At 37.2% G+C, this 13,086-nt stretch overlaps 1 pseudogene; it reads right to left on the bottom strand.

The window, feature by feature from the left end:
- Positions 1-4,867: 4,867 nt before the first annotated feature.
- LOC132126228 (macrophage-stimulating protein receptor-like) lies at positions 4,868-12,369 on the bottom strand (annotated as a pseudogene).
- Positions 12,370-13,086: the final 717 nt, after the last annotated feature.

Raw genomic sequence — 13,086 nt, 5'->3', positions numbered from 1 at the left:
CATTAAAATGAAGTCTCCTATTCCAAAACAACCTTCAGTAACCTCGAGAGATCTCCCCCTTTCCATCCATTGACACCAGATCCAGCAAACTGGCCAAGACAATGATTTCCTGTCTCTCCAGCTCTTCATCACACCCTAAGAGAGGTGCTAATGCCCCTCTAGATACTGATAAATCTGAGACTGTGATGAGTTCTAATGTCTTAATTCATCTCCAGCAATGACTGCCAGCCAAATGCTTAAAGACACGGGATTTACCATATTTAAACTGATGGAAGGGAGAGCTTTATCTACATGATGTTCCATGACATTTTAGTTTTTTTTAAATGCCTCTGCATTAAGAATGATATAGGGTTCAAAAGTCCACCAAATACTAAGAAATACAGAAATTCCTTACATAATATATGAAAATAACATACTCGTGTGAATAAATAATTTCACTACTTGCTACTAAATATTCATTGAGATTGATTTTGCCAATTAGATTTTGTTCTATTAATGCGTTCATGTAAAATTCAGTAGTCATGACAAGCTGCATCAGTCCAATTGCTGCTTGGTGGTTGTCTACGAAATGCATGAATGTAATGTCAGACTTGGTGTCTAGAATTGTTCAGCAATGCGTATCAACCGTCTTACTATATATGGTTATGGAGAGAAGAAAAGATGTTGTATAATGATTATTTTAGGATTGAGAATAATAAGTTTATTTCTGCAATTCAAATGTGAGTAGATTCAAATGAATCTCTCTGTAGATGTGCTTTGGGAGGTGATGCCAATCACTCACACACAACTAGGCTTGACAATCAGATCGTCTTCTCTATAGTGTCCTCATGCAATGCAAATACAATAACTGCTACCATTCTTTTTCTGAATCAGTTTTGTAATATGGTTGGCTGATGAATTTGAGAATGTAAGAGGTATGTTGAGGTATATGAATGTGCTCTAAATATTAATGTTGAAATAAGCACACTAACTATTATTATTTCTTTATTGTAAAATATCAGAGTTTTTAATAGTAGAATATATATATTTAATGTATAGTCTGTAAATTGTAGGTATTGCTGTGAGCCAAAATATGATTTGGTGATGATTTCCCAAAGGCTTACCACTATCGATTCCTAAGATTTTCCTGACTATTTATTGTTTGTTTTGTTTTTTGTTTTTATCCAGATCGCCTATCAAATTGTATTAACATGCTCAAAAACCTGTTTGCAGCTGATTTTCAGGCAGGTCTTTGAAAACGTTTTCTAATTTGTTAGAGGGGGGAAATTCTGACTCACCCTGCAAACGAGATTGATGTTATGGAATAAATTGTTTTCAAATGATGCTAAAGCAATCCAAATTCAACCTATTTTTGCAGTCATTGTTGCCTATTAAATTGCTCACGTGCTCCAAGACTGTAACTGTACTTGCATATTTATGTGCATCACATTTCACTTTGCTTTTACAGCGCTATTATATAATGCTATCATTCCAGAATATAAATATAGAAATAAACCCATTGGATATCATGGTATGTATATATACCTGTATATATTCCCCTTCTATCTCATCTCTAAGAAAAAGAAAGTAAATTATTGATAGCTTCCATTAAACATGCAGGATGCATCTACAGGAGGCAAGGTTTTTTGAGGAGTTAACAGAAGCTCAAGCAGAGTGAGTCTTGGGGGGGGGGGGTTCAGCCTTTCTCTCAGCACCTGTAGAACTTTTGTTTTCGGAGTTTAGTAATGAGTGAGTCAGAGCAACACTGCTGGAACGGATCCCCATGGATCATAACCCAAACCTGGATGTGTTTTCAAGCTCTCACACATGCCGGAACGTCTTTGATTCTCTTCTCCTATCTCTCTGTCTTTCTCAGTTTGCTCTGGAGCTGTCTTTCTCTTGAACACAACAACCGAAACCAAATTTCACTCTCTCCCCTTTTTTTTGCATCACTAGCCTCATCGATCTCTCTTTCTAACTCCAACAGCATGAATCTATCATGTCAGCTAATTTAATCAGAGTTTATTTCAATCTTGTGCAATTAAAATTCATCATTAGAATGAAGCATGTATCATCACACAGGCAAAGCATGTGACATTAATGACTCAAATTATGAGCTCTGTTATAGAACCTAGTGAGCTGCCTATCTAGAAAGCATTTTAAGGAGCTTACAACACTGCAAATAACATCACATTTTTAAAGGAAGTTCACCAAAAATAAACATTTGATTTAATCTTATCGATGGATCTAAACATGAGAATGAGATTCCAAACAGCTGTTAAAAACATCACAATGATCTGCATGATTCCAGTCCATTAATTAAAGTCTCGTAAAGTGAAAAGCTGTATGATTGTAACAAACAAATCCATCATGTCATTATTATTGTGTCTTTAGCTTCCAGATAAAATATGAATCCTCTAGCCATAATCCTGCTTTCTCCAGTGAAACAATCTTATGTCTTGGGTAGCCTGAGGGTGAATAAATTTTCAGAATTGTATTTTATTATTATTATTATTATTATAAAAATAGCAAAAATTCTTACTTTTTTTCGGAATGTTCACAGAACAATATGTTAATGTTTACTACGTTCAATTGTTTGCATTTCCAAGAAAGACAAGGTTTTAAAACAGTTACGTAACATTCAGAAATTTCAAAGCCAAATGGGAACATGATGTAAGATAATTAGGACTTAAGATAAAGTAGTAAGATAAAGAGATGCTATCATTTTAAAAAACAGTTTAAGAATCACTCAATTGGCAGTTTTATTAGCAATTGATTTTTGCAGGCATTGAGCCGGAGGGAGTAACATTATACGAGTCTTTAATGATGTCTTAAAAGGTAAACAGCAAGGCAGATGACTGGTTTTTGGAGCTGAAGTATGTACTTTGTATGTTGGTATATCAGTAATTGACTGTGTGTGTGTGTGTTGAGAGCGTGCAGATCTAAATCTGAGCTGTTAGAACATGATGAAAGGGTTCAAGGCTGCAGGTTGTGACTATGCGGCGAGAGCAGCTTGTGTCTGCAGCTCACTATTCATCTCTGCTCACCCAGTAGGAAATACTCTTTCTCTGCCTCACTCTCTCTCTCACACACACACACATTTTTGACACTGGTGCAGATATGAGCTCACAATCAAAGGCTGCATCTTCTGGGAATTTACTTTGGTTATTTTATCTTGTAACAGAGGAAGTGAGCGAGGGGCATGGGAGGGAAAAACAATGTTATGATGTTTGTTTCCTCCTGTTTTATTTGTATCGGTTTCTGTTGTTGGAATACGACTACCTTCGAAAGTATAGTTTTTTGTGGCTTTTGTTGACTTGGGTCTCTCTTTCTTTCTCTGCACGTCTCTGTCAGCCAATGAGTTATGTAATTGCATAGATAGTCATTTCAGTATTGCAGGTTTTACAGTATAAATAGTCATAACAGAAAATAATGTATAGTGACTAGGAGTCATTAAAACTGTCATACAGTAACAAGACATGAACACACTAAAAAATCATTTTACTTTAAAAACAAATACTGGAATTTACACTGCATAATTACATATAGGAATCTTTTTTTTCTTTTCTTTTTCTCTATTTTGTGGCAAACAATAAGAAAAAGCATCTCATTTAATATTTGCTCATTTATGAAAGGGCTTTTACTGACCCCTAGTGTTCATCTATAGCTCAAGCTCAAATGTACAGTTTGTGTTTTTTTGTGATGTTAAAATACTTATTGCTATCCCAGGTTAATATGCAGGGACAAATCTAATGTCAGTCATGACGGAGTTATATTTTACTCCCAAAAATCCCGCCACAAAAATAATGTACAATTTTAATATTTCAATAAAATGTCAATATGTAGACCTGGTGTCATTACATTAGAACAAAACTGATTTTATTTTTTTAGTTTTCAAAAGTCCACCAGATACAAAAAAATACAGAACTTCCTTACATAATATATGAAAATGACATACCCATGTTAATAAATAATTTCATTAATTGCAACTAAATACTAATTGAGACTAATTTTGCTAATTAGAATATTTTCCATTAATGCGTTAATGTATTATTCAGAAAGACAAGCTACATTAGTCATATTGCCGGCTGGTGGTATTACCCAAGAATATTCAAGCACACAGTGAAACTGGCACCTTTGGTAAAATCGGGATTTATTTAGGGATGTGCGTCACAGATATTAAATTCTCACTCATTTCTACAGGCTATAACTGCAGCACAGTGATTTATTCAGTTCAACACCTTTCAGCGTTGACTCATCCCAAACATTGTGCACTGAATCCTTTTTCTGCACAAGCATCTGATATAATCACAATACCAAGTATAGGCTCACTGATTACTAATATCTTCAAGTGGTGCAGACCAGGACTTTTCAGTATTTGAACATAAATGTGTATGTACTTTCAGTGCTGTCACTCTTGACTTGATTGAAAAGTTATGCACAGGTATCTCACAAAACTGAAAACTTCATGAACGGTAGATTTCTACTGGGAGTAAATGCTTTGTGTTGGAAAATACAGCACATACAGTACTATACAAGGCCAGCAGTATAGTAACTAAAGCACAGCCATGACAAATTACAGTAGTTTAGACTGTATTGACTCTATAGCAAGTGTTGTGTCTGTTATATGCAACACATAAAATGTCATATGAACTACATATGAATAACCCGAATCACAAGATACACGAGTAAACCCTCTGCAGTGAATGGGTGCCGTCAGAATGAGTCCAAAGAGCTGATACACGATGATTAAATAATCTCATCTACATCTTGAATTGGCCTAAGACTGAGTAAAGGATGAACTATTTATTTTAAAATAGTCTTGTTAAAATAGTATTCTGGCATTTCAAACCTAGTCTCTTTTTTGTCAACAAGGCCCCCTGGCCATTCAGCTAGAGACTGAGCCTTCATCAGCGGCATCTGATGAATCATGTTCGTCGGCAGAGTCTGTTAGGGCGGGGTAGGGACGGGGCTGGTTAAGATTGACATGTAACCTTCAGGCTGATGAAGTGCTCCCCCTCCAGGCTGGACAGAATGCTCATCACAGCGGACACTAGTGTGGACAAAGTTAGCCTCCTCACAGGGTCAGGGTCCCAACACTGTAACATAATGGTGAATCTATAGATACAGAGGTAATGGTCAGTCATCTCTCAGTTGGGTAATCTACTGAAAAGTGACTGGCAGTGTCATACTGTGTTCATAAATCAGACATAATGAACTTGAGTCACACACATTCACAGTTTCCATTGCTGAACCTCACCACCGCTCATGTTTCCACATCCTGTTGCTACACTCTGAGTCATTGTGCACTTTTTTTTTGTTTTTAATGTATTCCAGAGTTTCTAAAGCTTTACAAAGAAGAAATGTGGAGGTGTCATGATTTATGTTCAAAACAACAGTCTGTGATATCCTGTGATACACCATGGTATGAGTTAATGCATTATTATTTTTTATATGACAGCTGTTGTTTGAGAATTCGAAAACGCAGTAGTTCCCATTTTAGTTTGAAAACTCTGGGGTTATTTTTCAGTGTAAATGGACCAAAATGGAGACTTGAAAAAAAGTACACTCTGCGTATCTTTGACAACCGTATAAACAATAAAATGAGGCATATTTATGGTTGTACTTGAATGAATGGTCATGTGACATGCGTTTTCGGTTGTGTAGTGTGGACGGAGATCATTTCTGAAACGCAGTAAAAACGCCGGTGTAGACGAGGATCATTTTCATTTCAAAACACTGTTTTAGTGTAAACGGCCTAATATGCTGATTTGGTGCTCAAGAATCATTACTATTGTTATCAATGTTGAAAACAGTTGTGTTACTTAATAATTTTTTTCAGGATTCTTTGATTACCAGAAAGTTCAGAAGAACAGCATGTTTGAAATAGAAATGTCGTACCATTATAAAAGTCTTTACTGTCAACATTGATCAATTTAATGCAGTCTTATTCAATAAAAGAAAGAAAAAAATATATAGAAAAAATATAAATCTCTTTTAAAACATTCCACAATATATTTTTCATAGCAACAACTCTGGCTAAAAGCTAAAAGCTTGCTTAGTCGTTGCTGAAAGTTTCTCAAGGTTTACAAAGTTTTGTAGTGTCACTATGGTTTTTAAATGTTTCCAACTGTCTGAGAGAGAATGATGATTAACTCACTGGGCCGTGCTTGAGGTGTTGGATAATTGAAGGGACATTCACAATAACCTTTCAATTGACCTTTTCCACTGCTCTGATTACTGAGTAAGCTCTAAATCCTCTGAACCTCAAATGGTGGAAAAACACTGAACTTACTGACAGATACTTAAAGCCATTGCATTTTCAAAAGGCCATGTCCCTCTCTCTGTTCTGCTGTGAAACAGTTTCCAAAAACAAATGAAAGGAAAACCTTCTAGAGAACTGAACCGCCCTCTTTCAATCAACCAAACTTTCTACTTTCTACTCCATTTGGTTTTCATGCTTTCTACTTTCTCTCTTTTAGGTCAACCATTTTGATTTAACTGAGAAGAGTAAGTTGGAGCATAAATACATATCGCAAAAGAAAATGCAAAAACTTCGGTCCTTTAGAAGGTAATGTGTTATGTCATATGGGTCAACTTCAGGATACGGACTGGCTCCTCGTGTGAGCATCTCCCACATTAAAACTCCAAAAAGACCACTACAGTAAAAGACAAAATAAAAAAGTGATGAGAAGATCATATGACAAATCCTACATTTAATCCATTGGTTGAAGTAAACATGTTGCTCACCACATCTGACTTGGCTGTGAACTTCTGTGTCTGCAGGCTTTCAATGGCCATCCATTTGACGGGTAATTTGGCTTTCCTGTGGTCCTGGACACTGTAGTACTCCTTCTCCAGCACATCACGAGCCATTCCAAAGTCTGCCACCAACCACCAGCCTGCCACCAACATTATGTGTGTCTCCATTAGCTTATACTGACATCCTTGTGAGCTTGAATTATGCAACTAATTTGCTTTGGCTAAAGACGAGGTATTTTACTGCATTTATCTATACACACTTTCAAACACTCACCTTCACAGGTAAATCGTCACTGGGAATGTTTTTTTTTAGATTATTAGGGATCCTGCATGTGATCTCATTATCTAAAACTTTAGCACCACAGTCAACATCTCCAACTGTCATGGTGAATGACATGCAGGAGCTCACAAGGTTCAACTTATGGTGCTGCGTCATGAGGAAGAAAAGGATTTGAAATGTTTTCTGAGAAAGATGATTAAAAGTGAAAAAGTGCAGCAATGCAATAATGGGATTGTACTCATGGATGTATCTACATACGTGCAAGGACACTTTCATCATACCCGGGGTAGAGTCTCTCAGTGTGTGACTTTCAGTCTCAAACGGGATGGGTCTGTCATAGGGGTGGTAGGAGAAGTCTTGTGTCCACAGGCCGAGCACTCCGTCAATGTCAAAAAAAAAAAGAGCTCACCCTCTTCTGTCTCATCTCGATGGAAGACGGGGTGATGCACTCCATACGGGTGGGTTTTGCTTTCGCTCTGCACTCCTTCAGGGAACAACAGTATGAAGCAAATGTGAAAGAAGAATTTTTTTTTTTACCAGAAACTGGTAAATGCTAAATTTGTACTGATTTAAGACACTTTAATCTTTAATTCATGATAACAGCTCTCAGTAGAAGAACTGAGACTGTTGTGAAGTTATATAAACCTTTGTAGTGTTGTTGTGGTTATTAAAGAGAGTAGACAGAATCACCCAACATTAAATATATGACCTTAAACTAAAAAAATAAGGTACAATAATTTGAAAACATGCAGCTCAAACTGAGATCAGACTGAAATGTAAAAGCCATCAAAGCTGCAATCAGGCAGCACAGCAAGAATCTCAGGGGTCTTCTTGTAGCGGAAGACTTTGGTGGTCTCCACACGGGACTTATCGATGTAGACACGGAGCACCACATCTTTCACCTCCGTCACAGGCTGAGAGAGACATATGATGGAGGACAGGTTTCCTCTTACCACAGACACACTGTAAGTAGAACAACATTCCCTTTAGAACACAAACACTACATTTATAATCACAGAAAATTAACAGAGCTGAAAATTTAAATAGGGGTCACTTCATACACTTTTTTAAATTTATTTTCCCCCAAATAAATAAAGCCTGGGTGAGTATAAGAGATTCTTTCAAAAACATAAACAATCTAACCAACCCCAAACTTTTAAACAACAGTTTACATAATTTTAATACAGTTACATTGATACAATTAGCAGACCCTCTGCAGTTTCATCACAGGCCTCCCATTTGAAGAGCATTGATATAATGAATACACACACACCTTTGGATTGGACATGTTTCTCCATCAAGTGTAACTTTCCTGTTCTTCCCAGAGTCCATTTAAGGACCTGCGATAGTGATGAGAGTTCCTCCGTTCACAGGCCCATAGTTGGGCTGGACCTCAGTGATGTTTGGAACCTTCTGTAAAAAAAAAAAAAAAAAAAAAAATCACCTCTTAAAAACTCCTCTCATCTCTCTGTTGAAGAGGTACGGCTGAGACACCAGGGTGGGCTGATCTATGCAGCTCATATTGTGCTCCATGCTCTGATCTACATATGCAATAAAATAATCAATATTGCACTGCTTTATTAAAGTTATGTTTTCATTTTTAGTTTAGTTTTCTAGAGCTAAGAAGAAAATACATTTTAGTGAAATATGTGGACAATGTTTTTTATATATTAAAGGACCCAAGCTCTCATTTGGGTACTTCAGTACTGCAGTGGTCTGTGGTTCTACGCTGATCTGCTGAAACTATCACATGTCGCTCTCTCCAATTTATCAGTCTCTCAGACAAAAGACATCCACACAACCCTTGACTAACTAAATCATGGACCTAGGAAAATGTGATTTGGCTCTGATTGTGAACTTTCCTTATAAAGTGGGGCTAACTGGTCAAGACTGATGTTTTAGTCTGAATTATATGGAGCCCTGCACATGACATGCAAGAAAAAATAAATAAATTGTGCGCACGATTTACTAATTCGTTCCCTCACTGTACTAAAATGTGCACACGATTACTATTGCATTCGCTCGATTTACTATTGCGTTCCCTCGATTTGCTAAATCGTGCACACAGTAATCGCGTTAGCCAACAATTTTTTCCTGCATGTCATGTGCAGGGCTCCGTAGAATTATTATTTTTTTTTTTTAAAGACAAATGCACAAATGCATTTCCAGTGTGGAAACACTTGAATAATCTTTTTCATTTCTGCATGTACTGTACAGTAGACTGATTTAATACAAATTAGAGGAGTTCTAAATTTGCAGATTATTTTTTAATACTAATAATAATAATAAACACAGCTGCACTTGTGAAAATGAGTGGTCTGGTGAGTGTCTCTCATTGGAATCTCAACAATGACATTTTCTCATTTTCTACACATTTCCCAAAAACCCTGACCTAAATGGAAAACCTTATTCTTTTAACTGCACAAACACACACTCATACACACATACACACTGTAAACTCTGCTTTTATGGCAGCAAACTCGCAAATTCGCAATCACACCCCTGAGATTTCCGGGACATTCACATTGTTTAGATGGCCGAAGTAGCTAATTCCCATCTGAACACAATCTGAACCACATTTATACAGCTTGTCACACACAAAAGAGCTCATTTTGAGAAAGTATTTAGCATACTTACATAATACATATACTCATGAAAGTTTAAGAATACATACTACAAGCATGAACCCAGTGCTTTCTTTCAAGTTTCTTTGACACTTCAGTGGAGCTAAAAAGGGATCTAGCTGCTGCATGCCAGAAAATGTTCCTCTAGACCACTTTGCCTTACAAGAGCATCATTTTTCCATTAACTTTTTTAATGTTCAAATAGCCTACCTTCCTGTAATCCTGTATATTCACAAAACTCAAAATCAGACTTCTAACGCTTGAGGTAATGAAAGAAAACTCATCCTGTAAGTGGTTGAGATTGTTTTCTGAGAATCCTGCTGCAGTACAGAGCAGGGGAACATTAGATTTAAGCTGTTTAGATAATCTCACAGAACTACTGTAAGCTTGAATATGAAATTCATAACAGAGGTGATGTAGCAAAAGCTTCAAAGCTGTTAAACACACACACACACACACACACAAATAGAACAAACGCACAGGCTGCTTAAACAACTTGTTCCTGTTAAACTCAAAATGATGAAAGCATCAAAAAATTTTGGTTTTTAGTGTTGGTATAATAGGGTCAAGCATGGCTCATTCTTTTGCAAGTCTGAGGCAAGTTTTAAATCATTTCCTAGTTATGAGTGAAGTCTCAGGCAATCAGACTCAGAACAAGCACAGCCTAAAGAAAACATTTTCAGCAAGTATAAAGCAAAAGCAGCTTCATATACCTAAACCTGAATGATAATCACAGACTTATATTAAGCCATTCATATACCCTTAAGGTCTTTTAAGGTTTCCAAAAACGTAGAACTCTGCATAACCTCTTTTTTGGGTCACAATGGTTAGACTTTCCTACAGGGATCAAACGGTTTTGCAACTTTGTTATTCCCAGCTATTCAATTGGACTACAACAGATGCTTTCATTTCCTGCATAAATGTTTTGGTATTTTGTGTGCGTGTGCCACAGGCACAATAAAACTTACTAAGTTTCAGAGTGTCCAATCTCAGAGTCTCATGTGTTAATGGTTACAAAAGGTTTTTAAATAGTTTCTTCAATCAGACTAAACAGTTTTTGATGAAGTGTAATGCCTTCAGTGACACTTTTACTCTCAAATTGAAAGATTTGAAGTCTTAAACACAAGGACAGGAGACAGAATACACAAGGTTTTTGACCCACATTGTGGTCACTCAAACCATTTTACATCAAAAGAACAAAGCAAGAAGCGAGCCAATTAAAATACCTTCAAGCTTTTGTTAAGAGAGCATGGCACCACAGCTCCCACTAGAAAGCTTGGTAAGTCTCAACATAAAACAATTCCATGCCACATGAGAGAGTGAAAAGGGACCAGACAGAACAGTCAAAAAAATAAGGCCAACAAGCAAAGCGAATGATGGACAAGAAATGCAATCCACAAGTTAGATGTTAGAAACAGTGTGGCATTTACATATTTTCAATGTCTGCTAATGGTTCAAAACCATACAGAATATGAACAGATGATTGCAAACAAAAAAAACTAAATAAACTGAGAGAATTCACCAACGTCATGTGGGCAGCTCTCACAGGGTTGAAAATGGCAAAGACCTATGGATAGTTGCTGTGGTCCTGACTTGCAACAGTCCTCCACTCCATCATCTATTGCCGTGTTTACCGTATCCATTGGAGAAGCACAAAGTGCTGAATCATGTTCGGGAACGCCCGAGTCATCGGTTACAGCAGATACGCCATATAAGATATCATCCTCTTCTTCAGCACCCAGCTCACCGGTGAGCTCCCGTCCAGCCTTGCCAAAGTGGGTCGCTTGAACCACATTGTAGACCACATCTTTGAAAGTTTCGCTGCCATTGCTTCTCCTTCACCTTTTAGGCTCAAAGCGACATTCTAAAACAATTTTACAATCTCCCACCCCTGGCAGGGCAGACGGCCTAGTCTTGTCTGAATGGGCAACAAATCCAAGTCAGTTTTCTCTCGTTGGACATAAAAGAAGTAGACAAAGTCCTGCGTGTAGAAGCTGTAGATGTACTCAATGCTGTACATCTGCCGTAAATCAGGTAACACCGTCAACCCTCTGACATCAGTGTAAAAACCGTCTTCGATTGCAACCAGTCGGCATACGGAAATGGACATCCGACCGTATTTTTGCGTTACGCTGTTGTGCAGCAACAAAGAAGTACTGTACACCATTTGGCCCTCTTCCACCATGGAGACTTTCGTTCCCAAAGGACTAGCGATGCAATCTGGACAGAACTGCAGAGAGTTGAACTTCTTCCGGAATAATCACTTTGAAAGACCAGGGGGCTTTCCATTTTCATGGAGTTGATGGAAATTGCAAACTCCATACTGGGAGCTTCCACATGAGTACAAGTACATCAAGAACGTGTCTAGGAGCAACACCTCATTGTCTGTGTCCTCACAGGAGGGATCTATTGTGATATCACACAAATTGCATATCTCACACTCCGGACTGCCCACGGGTCCTGTATGGAGTTCCCAAGGTTTACCTAGAGTGAAGATCACCGCCTCAATGACATTCTGAGAGGCCATATAGACATCTTGGAAAAGGGACTTGATAATTATGTTCTGGATGGGATTGTGGGTCCGGAAATAAGGCATGGGGTACAGCACTTTTAATTTTAAAATGGTTAATGAATAGACAAACAAAAAAAATGACAATTCCATGATCATTTAGTCAAAACCCAAAACACACCAGCCTAACTTTTAGGAGATTGGTAAGTGGCCATACTATTATAAAAGAAAGGTTTCATATTTAAAATTATGTGAATCAGTGACGACATAATGAATGCTTTAATGTAATTGAGGGGGGTGATTATGTTTTATTTGTCTTAAATGGCATGTTTCAAGTCTGTAAACACTAAAAGAGGTTTTACTTATTCATATATATATCTGCCTAATTCACATAATTTGCAAGTTATTTGCAAGTGTTTTAAGCAAAATATGAAGACAAGTATATAAGTATATACAGTATAAGGCCTTTAGGAAAGAATGGTTGGCTTCTTAGCAAATTGTTCTGTGTGATATTGTTTGGTTCTTTTCTGAGTTATTTATTAACAGAGCTCATCACCATGTTCTACACTGAGGGCCTCTCAAATTTGCATTCTTGTCACAAACTAGACTTGCTTTTAGGTGCAAAAGTTGCAAACTGACTGTTTTTTTAACTAACAAGCAAGCTAATTACTGTTCAAAATCATGCCACAGCATCTGCACGTCTGCACTGAATGCATTCTGCAGCCTACATGCATTAGCATTTATACATCTTCAGAGAAACTGTGGAAAGATCTTGACTGCTTGGTAGTGACACAAAAAAAGAAGAGACCACAGCCACAGTCTCTTCTGATAAAAAAATAATAAATACCTAGACACAAATAATACAATTCACCTGATTAGACAAATACTTGTTATGCTAAATTTAAATGTAAAGTTTAAAATATTCAGTAACT

The sequence above is a fragment of the Carassius carassius genome, chromosome 44 (genome assembly GCF_963082965.1).
Source record: "Carassius carassius chromosome 44, fCarCar2.1, whole genome shotgun sequence".
In the NCBI taxonomy this organism is placed as follows: Eukaryota; Metazoa; Chordata; class Actinopteri; order Cypriniformes; family Cyprinidae; genus Carassius; species Carassius carassius.
Note: the sequence above shows the minus strand (reverse complement) of the source record. Positions and strands in the feature narration are given on the sequence as shown.